Source organism: Natator depressus, chromosome 5, assembly GCF_965152275.1.
Source record: "Natator depressus isolate rNatDep1 chromosome 5, rNatDep2.hap1, whole genome shotgun sequence".
In the NCBI taxonomy this organism is placed as follows: domain Eukaryota; kingdom Metazoa; phylum Chordata; order Testudines; family Cheloniidae; genus Natator; species Natator depressus.
In genome coordinates, this window is record NC_134238.1 from 133,577,184 (window position 1) to 133,590,967 (window position 13,784).

General features: G+C 47.9%; 1 long non-coding RNA gene and 1 other non-coding gene across 2 annotated transcripts in view; both read right to left on the reverse strand.

Moving 5' to 3' along the window:
• LOC141987119 (uncharacterized) overlaps nt 1-13,784 on the reverse strand; it is a 192,802-nt gene that overhangs the window by 15,911 nt on the left and 163,107 nt on the right. The window lies entirely within an intron of this gene.
• On the reverse strand, nt 11,401-11,482 carry TRNAS-AGA (transfer RNA serine (anticodon AGA)). The gene has a single exon. It is a non-coding gene; the product is annotated as a tRNA-Ser (tRNA).

Genomic DNA, 13,784 nt, shown 5'->3' on the forward strand with positions numbered 1-13,784 from the left:
GCAGGTCTACATGATCGGGGACTCTTTACTGAGAAGAATGGACAGGCCTGTAACCAGAGCTGATCCAGAGAAGAGAAGGGTGTGCTGTCTTCCAGGTGCTAAGATACGGGATGTGGACCTGAGGTTGAAGAGGATCCAAAAGGGAGCGGGCAAGAATCCACTGATCGTCCTTCGTGTGGGAACAAATGATACTGGTAGATTCTCATGGGAACGTATCAAGGGAGACTATGCCAGCCTGGGGAAGACGCTTAAGGAAATCGAGGCTCAGGTGATCTTTAGGGGGATTCTTTCTGTTCCTAGGGAAGGGCAACAAAGGTGTGACAAGATTATGACTATCAACAGGACTGAAGGTAAAAAATCCATTACAATCTACACACCACACAGACTATGCTGACAGCTTGTGCCACACGCTCTCAAAGAAACTGCGGAACCACCTGATCAACATCCTCTGCAGCAAACAGGGAAGGATTAAGAATGAGCTCTCAAAACTGGATACTCTCATAAAAAACCAACCTTCCACACAAACTTCCTCGTGGCTGGACTTTACAAAAACGAGACAAGCCATTTACAACACACACTTTGCTTCTCTACAAAAGAAAAAGGACACTGAACTATCTAAACTACTGCATGCCACAAGAGGCCACAGCAATGGTTCCCTCAACCCACCCAGCAATATTGTTGATCTATCCAACTATACTCTTAACCCAGCAGAAGAATCTGTCCTATCCCGGGGCCTCTCCTTCTGCCCCTCCACCCCCACAAACATGATACAGTTGTGTGGTGACCTAGAATCCTATTTTCGACGTCTCCGACTCAAGGAATATTTCCAACACACCTCTGAACAACACACTAACCCACAGAGACCTTCCTACCAACACTACAAAAAGAAGGATTCTAGGTGGACTCCTCCTGAAGGTCGAAACAGCAGACTGGACTTCCACATAGAGTGCTTCTGCCGACATGCACGGGCTGAAATTGTGGAAAAACAGCATCACTTGCCCCAAAACCTCAGCTGTGCAGAACACAATGCCATCCACAGCCTCAGAAACAACTCTGACATCATAATCAAAAAGGCTGACAAAGGAGGTGCTGTCGTCGTCATGAATAGGTCGGAATATGAACAAGAGGCTGCTCGGCAGCTCTCCAACACCACTTTCTACAAGCCATTACCCTCTGATCCCACTGAGGGTTACCAAAAGAAACTACAGCATTTGCTCAAGAAACTCCCGGAAAAAGCACAAGATCAAATCCGCACAGACACACCCCTGGAACCCCGACCTGGGGTATTCTATCTGCTACCCAAGATCCATAAACCTGGAAATCCTGGGCGCCCCATCATCTCAGGCATTGGCACCCTGACAGCAGGATTGTCTGGCTATGTAGACTCCCTCCTCAGGCCCTACGCTACCAGCACTCCCAGCTACCTTCAAGATACCACTGACTTCCTGAGGAAACTACAATCCATCGGTGATCTTCCTGAAAACACCATCCTGGCCGCTACGGATGTAGAAGCCCTCTACACCAACATTCCACACAAAGATGGACTACAAGCCGCCAGGAACACTATCCCCGATAATGTCACGGCTAACCTGGTGGCTGAACTTTGTGACTTTATCCTCACCCATAACTATTTCACATTTGGGGACAATGTATACCTTCAAATCAGCAGCACTGCTATGGGTACCCACATGGCCCCACAGTATGCCAACATTTTTAAGGTTGACTTAGAACAATGCTTCCTCAGCTCTCGTCCCCTAACGCCCCTACTCTACTTGCGGTATATTGATGAGATCTTCATCATCTGGACCCATGGAAAAGAAGCCCTTGAGGAATTTCACAGTGATTTCAAAAATTTCTATCCCACCATCAACCTCAGCCTGGACCAGTCCACACAAGAGATCCACTTCATGGACACTATGGTGCTAATAAGCGATGGTCACATAAACACCACCCTATACCGGAAACCTACTGACCGCTATGCCTACCTACATGCCTCCAGCTTTCATCCAGACCACACCACACTATCCATTGTCTACAGCCAAGCTCTGCGATACAACCGCATTTGCTCCAATCCCTCAGGCAGAGACAAACACCTACAGGGTCTCTATCAAGCGTTCTTAAAACTACAATACCCACCTGCTGAAGGGAAGAATACCCAGAAGTCACCTACTCCAGGACAGGCCCAACAAAGAAAGTAACAGAATGCCACCAGCCGTCACCTTCAGCCCCCAACTAAAACCTCTCCAGCGCATCATCAAGGATCTACAACGTATCCTGAAGGACGACCCATCACTCTCACAAATCTTGGGAGACAGGCCAGTCCTTGCCTACAGTCAGCCCCCCTACCTGAAGCAAATACTCACCAGCAACCACACACAACACAATAAAAACACTAGCCCAGGAACCTATCCTTGCAACAAAGCCCATTGCCAACTGTGTCCACATATCTATTCATGGGACACCATCATAGGGCCTAATCACATCAGCCACACTATCAGAGGCTCGTTCACCTGCACATCTACCAATGTGATCTATGCCATCATGTGCCAGCAATGCCCCTCTCCCATGTACATTGGCCAAACTGGACAGTCTGTACGTAAAAGAATAAATGGACACAAATCAGACGTCAAGAATTATAACATTCAAAAACCAGTTGGAGAACACTTCAATCTCTCTGGTCACTCGATTACAGACCTAAAAGTGGCAATTCTTCAACAAAAAACCTTCAAAAACAGACTCCAAGGAGAGACTGCTGAATTGGAATTAATTTGCAAACTGGATACAATTAACTTAGGCTTGAATAGAGACTGGGAGTGGATGGGTCATTATACAAAGTAAAACTATTTCCCCATGTTTATTCCTCTCTTCCTCCCCCGCTGTTCCTCAGGCGTTCTTGTCAACTGCTGGAAATGGCCCACCTTGATTATCCCCCCCTCCCCCCCGCTCTCCTGCTGGTATTAGCTCATCTTAAGTGATCCCTCTCCTTACAGTGTGTATGGTAACACCCATTGTTTCATGTTCTCTGTGTATATAAATCTCCCCACTGTATTTTCCACTGAATGCATCCGATGAAGTGAGCTGTAGCTCACGAAAACTTATGCTCAAATAAATTGGTTAGTCTCTAAGGTGCCACAAGTCCTCCTGTTCTTTTTGCGGATACAGACTAACACGGCTGCTACTCTGAAACGTATTGAGGTCAGAACATGTAGGGATAAAGTGAGACAGGCTAAAAGTCAAGTAGAGTTGGACCTTGCAAAGGGAATTAAAACCAATAGTAAAATGTTCTATAGCCATATAAATAAGAAGAAAACAAAGAAAGAAGAAGTGGGACCGCTAAACACTGAGGATGGAGTGGAGGTTAAGGATAATCTAGGCATGGCCCAATATCTAAACAAATACTTTGCCTCAGTCTTTAATGAGGCTAATGAGGATCTTAGGGATAATGGTAGCATGACAAATGGGAATGAGGATATGGAGGTAGATATTACCATATCTGAGGTAGAAGCGAAACTCGAACAGCTTAATGAGACTAAATCGGGGGGCCCAGATAATCTTCATCCAAGAATATTAAAGGAATTGGCACATGAAATTGCAAGCCCATTAACAAGAATTTTTAATGAATCTGTAAACTCAGGGGTTGTACCATATGACTGGAGAATTGCTAACATAGTTCCTAATTTTAAGAAAGGGAAAAAAAGTGATCCGGGTAACTACAGGCCTGTTAAAAAGAAAAGGAGTACTTGTGGCACTTTAGAGACTAACCAATTTATTTGAGCATAAGCTTTCGTGAGCTACAGCTCACTTCATCGGATGCATACTGTGGAAAGTATCGAAGATCTTTTTATACACACAAAGCATGAAAAAATGGGTGTTTACCACTACAAAAGGTTTTCTCTCCCCCCACCCCACTCTCCTGCTGGTAATAGCTTATCTAAAGTGATCACTCTCCTTACAATGTGTATGATAATCAAGGTGGGCCATTTCCAGCACAAATCCAGGGTTTAACAAGAACGTCTGGGGGGGGGGGGTAGGAAAAAACAAGGGGAAATAGGTTATCTTGCATAATGACTTAGCCACTCCCAGTCTCTATTCAAGCCTAAGTTAATTGTATCCAATTTGCAAATGAATTCCAATTCAACAGTCTCTCGCTGGAGTCTGGTTTTGAAGTTTTTTTGTTGTAATATCACAACTTTCATGTCTGTAATCGCGTGACCAGAGAGATTGAAGTGTTCTCCGACTGGTTTATGAATGTTATAATTCTTGACATCTGATTTGTGTCCATTTACTCTTTTACGTAGAGACTGTCCAGTTTGACCAATGTACATGGCAGAGGGGCATTGCTGGCACATGATGGCATATATCACATTGGTGGATGTGCAGGTGAACGAGCCTCTGATAGCGTGGCTGATGTTATTAGGCCCTGTGATGGTGTCCCCTGAATAGATATGTGGGCACAGTTGGCAACGGGCTTTGTTGCAAGGATAGGTTCCTGGGTTAGTGGTTCTGGTGTGTGGTGTGTGGTTGCTGGTGAGAATTTGCTTCAGGTTGGGGGGCTGTCTGTAGGCAAGGACTGGCCTGTCTCCCAAGATCTGAGAGAGAGATGGGTCGTCCTTCAGGATAGGTTGTAGATCCTTGAGGATGCGTTGGAGAGGTTTTAGTTGGGGGCTGAAGGTGATGGCTAGTGGCGTTCTGTTATTTTCTTTGTTAGGCCTGTCCTGTAGTAGGTGACTTCTGGGAACTCTTCTGGCTCTATCAATCTGTTTCTTCACTTCCGCAGGTGGGTATTGTAGTTGTAAGAATGCTTGACAGAGATCCTGTAGGTGTTTGTCTCTGTCTGAGGGGTTGGAGCAAATGCGGTTGTATCGCAGAGCTTGGCTGTAGACGATGGATCATGTGGTGTGGTCAGGGTGAAAGCTGGAGGCATGTAGGTAGGAATAGCGGTCAGTAGGTTTCCGGTATAGGGTGGTGTTTATGTGACCATCGTTTATTAGCACTGTAGTGTCCATGAAGTGGATCTCTTGTGTGGACTGGACCAGGCTGAGGTTGATGCTGGGATGGAAATTGTTGAAATCATGGTGGAATTCCTCAAGGGCTTCTTTTCCATGGGTCCAGATGATGAAGATATCATCAATATAGTGCAAGGAGAGTAGGGGCGTTAGGCGTTAGAGAGCTGAGGAAGCGTTGTTGTAAGTCAGCCATAAAAATGTTGGCATACTGTGGGGCGATGCAGGTACCCATGGCAGTGCCGCTGATTTGAAGGTATACATTGTCCCAAAATGTAAAATAGTTATGGGTAAGGACAAAGTCACAAAGTTCAGCCACCAGGTTTGCCGTGACATTATCGGGGATAGTGTTCCTAATGGCTTGTATTCCATCTTTGTGTGGAATGTTGGTGTAGAGGGCTTCTACATCCATAGTGGCCAGGATGGTGTTATCAGGAAGATCACCGATGGATTGTAGTTTCCTCAGGAAGTCAGTGGTATCTCGAAGATAGCTGGGAGTGCTGGTAGCGTAGGGCCTGAGGAGGGAGTCTACATAGCCAGACAATCCTGCTGTCAGGGTGCCAATGCCTGAGATGATGGGGCGCCCAGGATTTCCAGGTTTATGGATCTTGGGTGGTAGATAGAATATCCCAGGTCGGGGTTCCAGGGGTGTGTCTGTGCGGATTTGATCTTGTGCTTTTTCAGGGAGTTTCTTGAGCAAATGCTGTAGTTTCTTTTGGTAACTCTCAGTGGGATCAGAGGGTAATGGCTTGTAGAAAGTGGTGTTGGAGAGCTGCCGAGCAGCCTCTTGTTCATATTCCGACCTATTCATGATGACGACAGCACCTCCTTTGTCAGCCTTTTTGATGATGATGTCAGAATTGTTTCTGAGGCTGTGGATGGTGTTGTGTTCTGCACGGCTGAGGTTGTGGGGCAAGTGATGCTGCTTTTCCACAATTTCAGCCTGTGCACGTCGGCGGAAGCACTCTATGTAGAAGTCCAGTCTGCTGTCTCGACCTTCAGGAGGAGTTAGTTTGACATCTGTAGTATGCAAGGTCTTGGAAAAAATTTTGAAGAGAAAGTAGTTAAGGACATTGAGGTCAATGGTAAATGGGACAAAATAGAACATGGTTTTACAAAAGGTAGATCGTGCCAAACCAACCTGATTTCCTTCTTTGAGAAAGTAACAGATTTTTTAGACAAAGGAAACGCAGTGGATCTAATTTACCTGGATTTCAGTAAGGCGTTTGATACGGTGCCACATGGGGAATTATTAGTTAAATTGGAAAAGATGGGGATCAATATGAAAATTGAAAGGTGGATAAGGAATTGGTTAAAAGGGAGACTACAGAGGTGAAAGGTGAACTGTCAGGCTGGAAGGAGGTTACCAGTGGAGTTCCTCAGGAATCGGTTTTGGGACCAGTCTCATTTAATCTTTTTATTACTGACCTTGGCACAAAAAGCAGGAATGTGCTAATAAAGTTTGCGGATGATACAAAGCTGGGAGGTATTGCCAACTCAGAGAAGGACAGGGATACCCTACAGGAGGATCTGGATGACATTGTAAACTGGAGTAATAGTAATAGGATGAAATTTAATAGTGAGAAGTGTAAGGTCATGCATTTAGGGATTAATAACAAGAATTTTAATTATAAACTGGGGATGCATCAATTAGAAGTAACGGAGGAGGAGAAGGACCTCGGAGTATTGGTTGATCACAGGACGGCTATGAGCTGCCAATGCGATATGGCCGTGAAAAAAGCTAATGTGGTCTTGGGATGCATCAGGCGAGGTATTTCCAGTAGGGATAAGGAGGTGTTAGTACCGTTATACAAGGCACTGGTGAGACCTCACCTGGAATACTGTGTGCAGTTCTGGTCTCCCATGTTTAAGAAGGATGAATTCAAACTGGAACAGGTACAGAGAAGGGCTACTAGGATGATCCGAGGAATGGAAAACCTGTCTTATGAAAGGAGACTCAAGGAGCTTGGCTTGTTTAGCCTAACCAAAAGAAGGCTGAGGGGAGATATGATTGCTCTCTATAAATATATCAGAGGGATACATACCATGGAGGGAGAGGAATTATTTATGCTCAGTACCAATGTGGACACAAGAACAAATGGATATAAACTGGCCACCAGGAAGTTTAGACTTTAAATTAGATGAAGGTTTCTAACCATCAAAGGAGTGAAGTTCTGGAACAGCCTTCCAAGGGAAGCAGTGGGGGCAAAAGACCTATCTGGCTTCAAGATTAAACTCGATAAGTTTATGGAGGAGATGGTATGATGGGATAACATGATTTTGGCAATTAATTGATCTTTAACTATTCATGGTAAATAGGCCCAATGGCCTGTGATGGGATGTTAGATGGGGTGGGATCTGTGTTACTACAGAGAATTCTTTCGTGGGTATCTGGCTGGTGAATCTTGCCAACAAGCTCAGGGTTCAGCTGATCGCCATATTTGGGGTCGGAAAGGAATTTTCCTCCAGGGCAGATTGGAAGAGGCCCTGGGGCTTTTTCGCCTTCCTCTGCAGCATGGGGCACGGATCACTTGCTGGAGGATTCTCTGCACCTTGAAGTCTTTAAACCATGATTTGAGGACTTCAGTAGTTCAGACATAGGTGAGAGGTTTATTGCAGGAGTGGGTGGGTGAGATTCTGTGGCCTGCATCGTGCAGGAGGTCAGACTAGATGATCATAATGGTCCCTTCTGACCTTAATATCTATGAATCTATTAAAAGACTCACGCTTGCACAACTGGAGACAGGGGAGCTGGGCATATTGAGCTCAGGGCTTTGTCGCAGGCTACTGTAACTCCAAGAAATCCATGGAGATTTGAACTCAGACTGCAGGGTTCAGAGTCCTGACTGTTTGACCAGGGACCAGATTGCATTGTGCTGTTTGGGCACCTATGAGCTGCACCTGGCAGGCTGGCAGTCTGCACTCACAGGTGCTCTCCAGTTGCTTCCCCTCTCCGAACCGTCTCTCCTCTGCTGTCTCGAGTGTGCGCTCTCTCCCCGCTTGGCTTTCTGAGCCCCCGTTGCCCTAGAATGTGACTTTCCTGCCTGTTGTTGCCTGATCTTTGGATTGTGTATTAATTATATAGATTACTTAAGAATCCCCAGTTATCACTTTAAGGATTGACAGGTTCTTCTCCCAAAATCAGACCCTGTATTATTTAACTTATTCTATAGTTGGGAACCCTGATGTGCACAGTTACAACACTCACACTATAGGAACTCTTTTATATTTAATATAGTTTATTAATATATTTAGCACAGTCACAATTTAACCCCAATTTAACAAGATAGAGAATGTACATCTGCACTTCCATATGCTCACACCATCCCTTGTAGAACAATCTGAAGTGTTAACCATCATCTTCCTCATCACCATCACCTTCCCCATCATCACCAGTGGCATCATTCTGGCCCCTCCCAAGGACTACACCTCCTTCTCCCGCTGCCCCTAGGCTGGGATGCCACTTTTATAATACGTTACGCTGACGCCGTTATGGTTGATGCATATTCGGTAGGGGATTTTTCCCCTTTTCCTTATTTGCATTTCCTCACTTCACTAATTTTGGAGTGTCTTTTCCCTATAGGTTAGTATATTATTGATCTCAACTTATTATTGTAGACGTCAATTCGTCACCCTGGCCGTTTTGTGGTTAGGTGTCACATTTGTTATTTCTGTCCTAACCGGTTATTGCGGGTTTTTCCAAGTTGTGGTGTACCTGTTAAGTTTAAAAGGGTATGAACTTAGGAAAGGCCCTCGGCCAGCCTGCTTTAACACATCATATGTGGACCTTATGCTTTAGCTCATCACCATCTATCTGGCTGAAAGGTCCCAGACATATGTATGCAGACTTTGCCTTAGCTCAACAGACAGGATGTGGCCTGTAAGTCCCTTGCTATGTTACAATCAAACTACTTTAATATAAACCTCTTATAACCTATTATAATAAAACAAATAACCAGACCATAAGGCAATAAGAAATCCATAAGAAAAGATATGTAGGCAAGGAAGCAGGTTAGCCCTATAGGCTACAGCCTAGACTCTGAGTCGCATCAGGTGGGGCCACTGGCTACCAGGCTTCCATCCAAGTGTGCGGGGCCCAGGGCAGGGAGTGTTACTGATTTAGGAACCTCCCTGTGCCAAGAGGGGACCTGGTGACTGGAGCTGCTGTGGTTGTGTGAGAGACCAAAGGGCACCTCCATTCTGGGATGGAGGGGTCTGGCCTGCAGGCACAATTGCCTTTGCGTTGGGCAGTTTTCTGGCAACCCTGCACAGAAGGGGCTGCAGCTGGCAGCAGCTTAAAGCCCTTCTCTCCCTGCTGCGCTAGGCACGGTTTGGATAAATGCAATGTCCATGTTTCATAGAGGCTCTTGGTGCCTTGATCGGAAGAGCAGCGCAGCTGGGAAGCACTGAACTGGCTCCGTGTTTTCTGTTTGCAGGGTCGGTCCCAGGAGATTAGAGAGACAAAGTGGGGGCCAACTTCTACTGGGGAGAGACAAGCCTTCAAGCTCCACAGAGCTTGTCCTCAGGCCCTTGTCTCTCTCCCCAACAGAAGTTGGTCCAATAAAGGATATGACCTCCCCCGCCTTGTCTCTTGGTGTTTTCTGCTCCCACGGGCATGGCTGGCTCAGCAGGCTCAGGGAGTAACATCACCACCATTGGAGACAGGAGTGGAGCAAACCTCACAATCCGTGTGGTTACTGCAGGTCTGTCCAGCTGCCCCCTCCTCCCTCAGTGTCAGTCATGCGGGGAGCCTGTCTGCCCCCTCCTCAGCTACAGTCCCCTGGGCAGGGCCAGTCAGTTGGGGTGTGTCCCAGCAGCCCCCTGCTCACTCCCACGTGGAGCCCAGATCTGGGTGACATGGCCCTCTGGTTTGTTTGATCCCTGAGGGGTTTTCTGAGTTCAAATCGGGACCCCAAGTTTCTCCTCACTTGAGGAAATCCCTGTGAAAACTCACCCTTTCCATGTGTCTTTTTTACTCCCTCTGCCAGAGACGTTCCCCATTCTTTCAAGTCCAGCGTGAGGAGAGGGGGAGAGAGAGGTGAGGTTTCAGGCTGCTGTGTTATGGCAGGATTGCTGCTATTAATTGCCAGAACCTGCTAATTCTGAGGAAGAAGCAGGGGGAAAGGGGCAGAGATACAGAGTCAGGGAGTGAAATGGAGAAAATACAGGAAGAATTTCTAGCAAGGGCGAAGTGTAATTAACAGAATCCAGAATATTCCCTGCACATTGTATTACTCTGGGCCTGATTCTCTTCCGCACTGACGACCCTTTCCCTGTCTCTGGCCGTGTCTAGAGGGCTTTATGCCACTGTCGAGCCCCTTTACAGTGCCGTGAAGGTAAAGGTGTTATGTCGTCTTAGTGCAAACAAGAATCAGACTCGTCCTGGGTGTCCAATGACCCCTCCGCACACCCAGGGTCTGTTTTTCAAAGGCTCTGAGCACCCACAGCTCTAAGTGAAGTCAGTGGGACCTGATGGTGTCCAGCACTTCTGACAATCAGGTGCCCAGTGCTTGTTCCATCCAGGGCTCTGGAAGCATTTAATATACTCGGTGGCACAGGGGGCACATGTGGCTCTGTTTGGGGAGGCTCACACACAGGTGCCAGAAGCTCTCTAGAAGTTGGGGGGCCACCGGCGCTTAGATCATGGCCCTGCCACCAAGGCCCCACCCCATGTCATTGTCTTCCTCTGAGGCCCCTCCCTCACGCTGGCACTTATTGCCCAATTCCCCGAGGCACCCCCACTCTTCACTCCTCTCCGCTCCCTCCCCCGACACCCTCCTACCTGCCCCCCGCTCCTCTCTCTCTCTTCCCCCAAGACTCCACTCAGCCCCTGCTTGCTCCTCTCTGCCCCTTTCCTGTAAGGGGGGGCTACCAGGGGAGCCACGGGGCCAGGCCCCCATCTCTTTTTTTCTGCCTTAGGTGAGCAGGGGCCAACAGGTCCTTGGGGAAGGAGACAGGGCAGGAAGAGGTGCAGTGGGGAATGGAAAGAGGCAGAGCATAAGTGGTGCCCCCACTTCTCTGGAGCTTCGCTTCCAGCACTGGGAAGGTGACAATGGGCCCACGTGCCTCCAGAGGGGTGACCCGCCCCACACCCCCAGCAGCTCAGCCTCCCCTGGCCTCTTAGACGTGCTGCCCATGCTCAGCTCCTTCCACACTCTAGAGAGGCGCAGCACTCGGGGTAGGACTGAGCCATGGGGCACTAGGTGAGTGGCAGAGGCTCCGGGAGCTGAGAGTTTGCCTCGCACCCCTCAGGGACACAGCGTGAGGCACCATCCCAGGCATCTCTATGCAAGGAGCAGAACAGGGTTTACTTGGGGTGCAGAGCGTATTGAGAGCCTCTCAGAGGTTTGTCGAGATGAATTGCTCTGGTTAGCAAGTGTGGCTAGAACACAGGCCTCGCTGTGAGCAGGATTTGAACCTGTGCAGGGAAACCCTATTGGATTTCTAGCCCAACACCAGAACCACTCGGCCATCACAGCTTTGAGCCCAGCAATGCCCCAAGGCCAGAGAAACTGGGAAACAATCACAATGCCCAGGCCTGAAGTCATCTGAAATACAGAATTCAAACAGCATACCTGGCTCTCAAAGCACAGGGGGAATTTGTGGGTCTCGTTGTTTAGCCATGTGGTTAAGCATCAAACCAACCCCCTCCTGTGGGGTCTGAAATTATTGCTCTCCCCACTGTAAAGATAGGGACATGGAGATAGAATTAAACTGGCCAAGGTCACACAGTGAGTTAGAATCCACCAGCTCCCTGCTCTAGCCACCAATGTTCGGACTTTCTCGCTTTTATTAAACTGTTTTTATTATTGGACTCTTTTCTCTATTTAGAAACAGGACTAAGCCATGACTGGACTGTCAGACTGGAGAATGGGACCCGGCTCCCTTCACCTGGACCCCAGATTTCTCCTCACTTCAGAGAAACTTGTTTGTGGTCAAATGAACCACATTCAAATGACTACAGATTATGAACCGTTTGTTGTTGTTGCCTTGGTAAATCCCCCCCCCCCCCCCCCCCGCCTTTTCCCTGAGTCAGGAATGATGATTTCTGGGTTCACTCTCATTTCTTTCAGTGTTACGTTAGCATCTATTGCAACTAACTGGTCAGAACCTGTCACTTCCGAAAGTCCCAGATGTGTGTCTCAGTTTCCCCACCTAGCTCCCTTCTTGGTGCCTTTGATTTTCCTCAGAGTCTCCTTCAGAGCACTGGTTTGTTGGCACCAATAACCAAGTCTGATTTCCAGGTCAGCAGACGTGTCCTCCTGTTGCTAGAACTTCCCTTTTTCACATCTAGAAAGAAACCGTTTTTTCCCATTGATCATTATTTACTTTATTGTTGTATTTTACTCTGAATTTCTTCCCAGTGAGAAATGCTGAATTTAGGGGCCAGGAGAATGAATCTCTGTGTATCCAGCCACAGAATAGCTCCAGCTCCAGCAATGGTTGTGCAAGCTTCCCTGAGGTGTCCCGTCAATGTGCTTCAGCCCTGATTTCCTGAGACCAGCTCTGGGGACCGGACGGGAGTTCAGTCCCTGTGGGCAATTCACTCCTCGGCCTCCATGCTTTGACTAATAGATTCCAATGTTCCTGCTGGTCTTTTTTCTGTGGACATCTGCCCACTTGCAACTGGACTGAGATCAACTTCCCTCAAACCAGCTCATTCCTTACCAGTCTCTGAATGGTCATCATGTCATACAGACTTCTGTTCCTCCTGCCCTGGGCAGAAGAGAACACCAGTGCCCTGGAGGTGACAGGCCCGGACTGTATCCCCAGAGTCCTGGGGCATCGTCCCTGCCCTAAGGCTGTGGCTGCACTGGGGAGCTTACAGTGACCTCCCAGCACCCATGCAGCTGCACCCCTGGAAGCTCTCTAGTGTAGCCGGGAGGGAGCTCTCCACCCCCAGCCAGCAGCCATAGCCATGCTGGCAGGAGAAACTCTCCCAGCGACATAGCACGGTCCACACCAGCACTTAGGTTGGTGTAACTTGTCTCACTCGGGGGGTGGCTTCTTCACACCCCTGGGCGACATACGTTCTACCGACACAAGGGGGAGTGTAGATGCAGCCATAGCAGAGAAGCGATTTAGAAAACAGGTTTCATTTTGTAGGAAATGCAGGAACCCCGGGTTTGTAATAAACCAAAGGAGATTCCGACCCCACGAGTCACCTTCACCACTTTGCAGTTGTGCCCTGGGATAGTTGTTTTCTCTCAGCCTGTGCCCACTATCATGCCATGTGAAGGGGAAGGAGCCATGCACCTGTCTAGGGTGCTTCTGACATCCGAGAGGGGAGAAAGGAAAAAAGATGCTCAGTCCCACATGCTACTCACACAGGGGGTGGGAACTTTTGTGGTCATTTCAATAGACTCAAGGGGCTCCAAAAGAGTCAAAGGTGCTCATGTGTCCCTGTCCAACATTAAACAGGAGAAACAAGGCTGGCAGTCTGGGCTACTGGACAGAACAAGCGTTCAGGCTGAAAAGCCAACATCATTTCTCTCAATTTCAGCAAAAAACAAATTAAAAAAAAACCCCACAAAAACAGGCACCTGAAAAAGTACTGCCCCTGACTTCACCTTTCCAAGGTCTTCTCCACACGCTCTCCCGCCCCGAGTGAGAATCCTACACCTTGACCAACAAACCACAATCAGACCCGAATGCAGCTCTCCCTCTGCAGGCAGGATGGAGGAGAAAAACACAGGTGAAAAAAACCTCCAAGGTCAGCTGCAAACGGAGCCTTGGCAAGGACTTGGTCGAAATTTGAAGCCGGGATCTCTTGCATCCTAA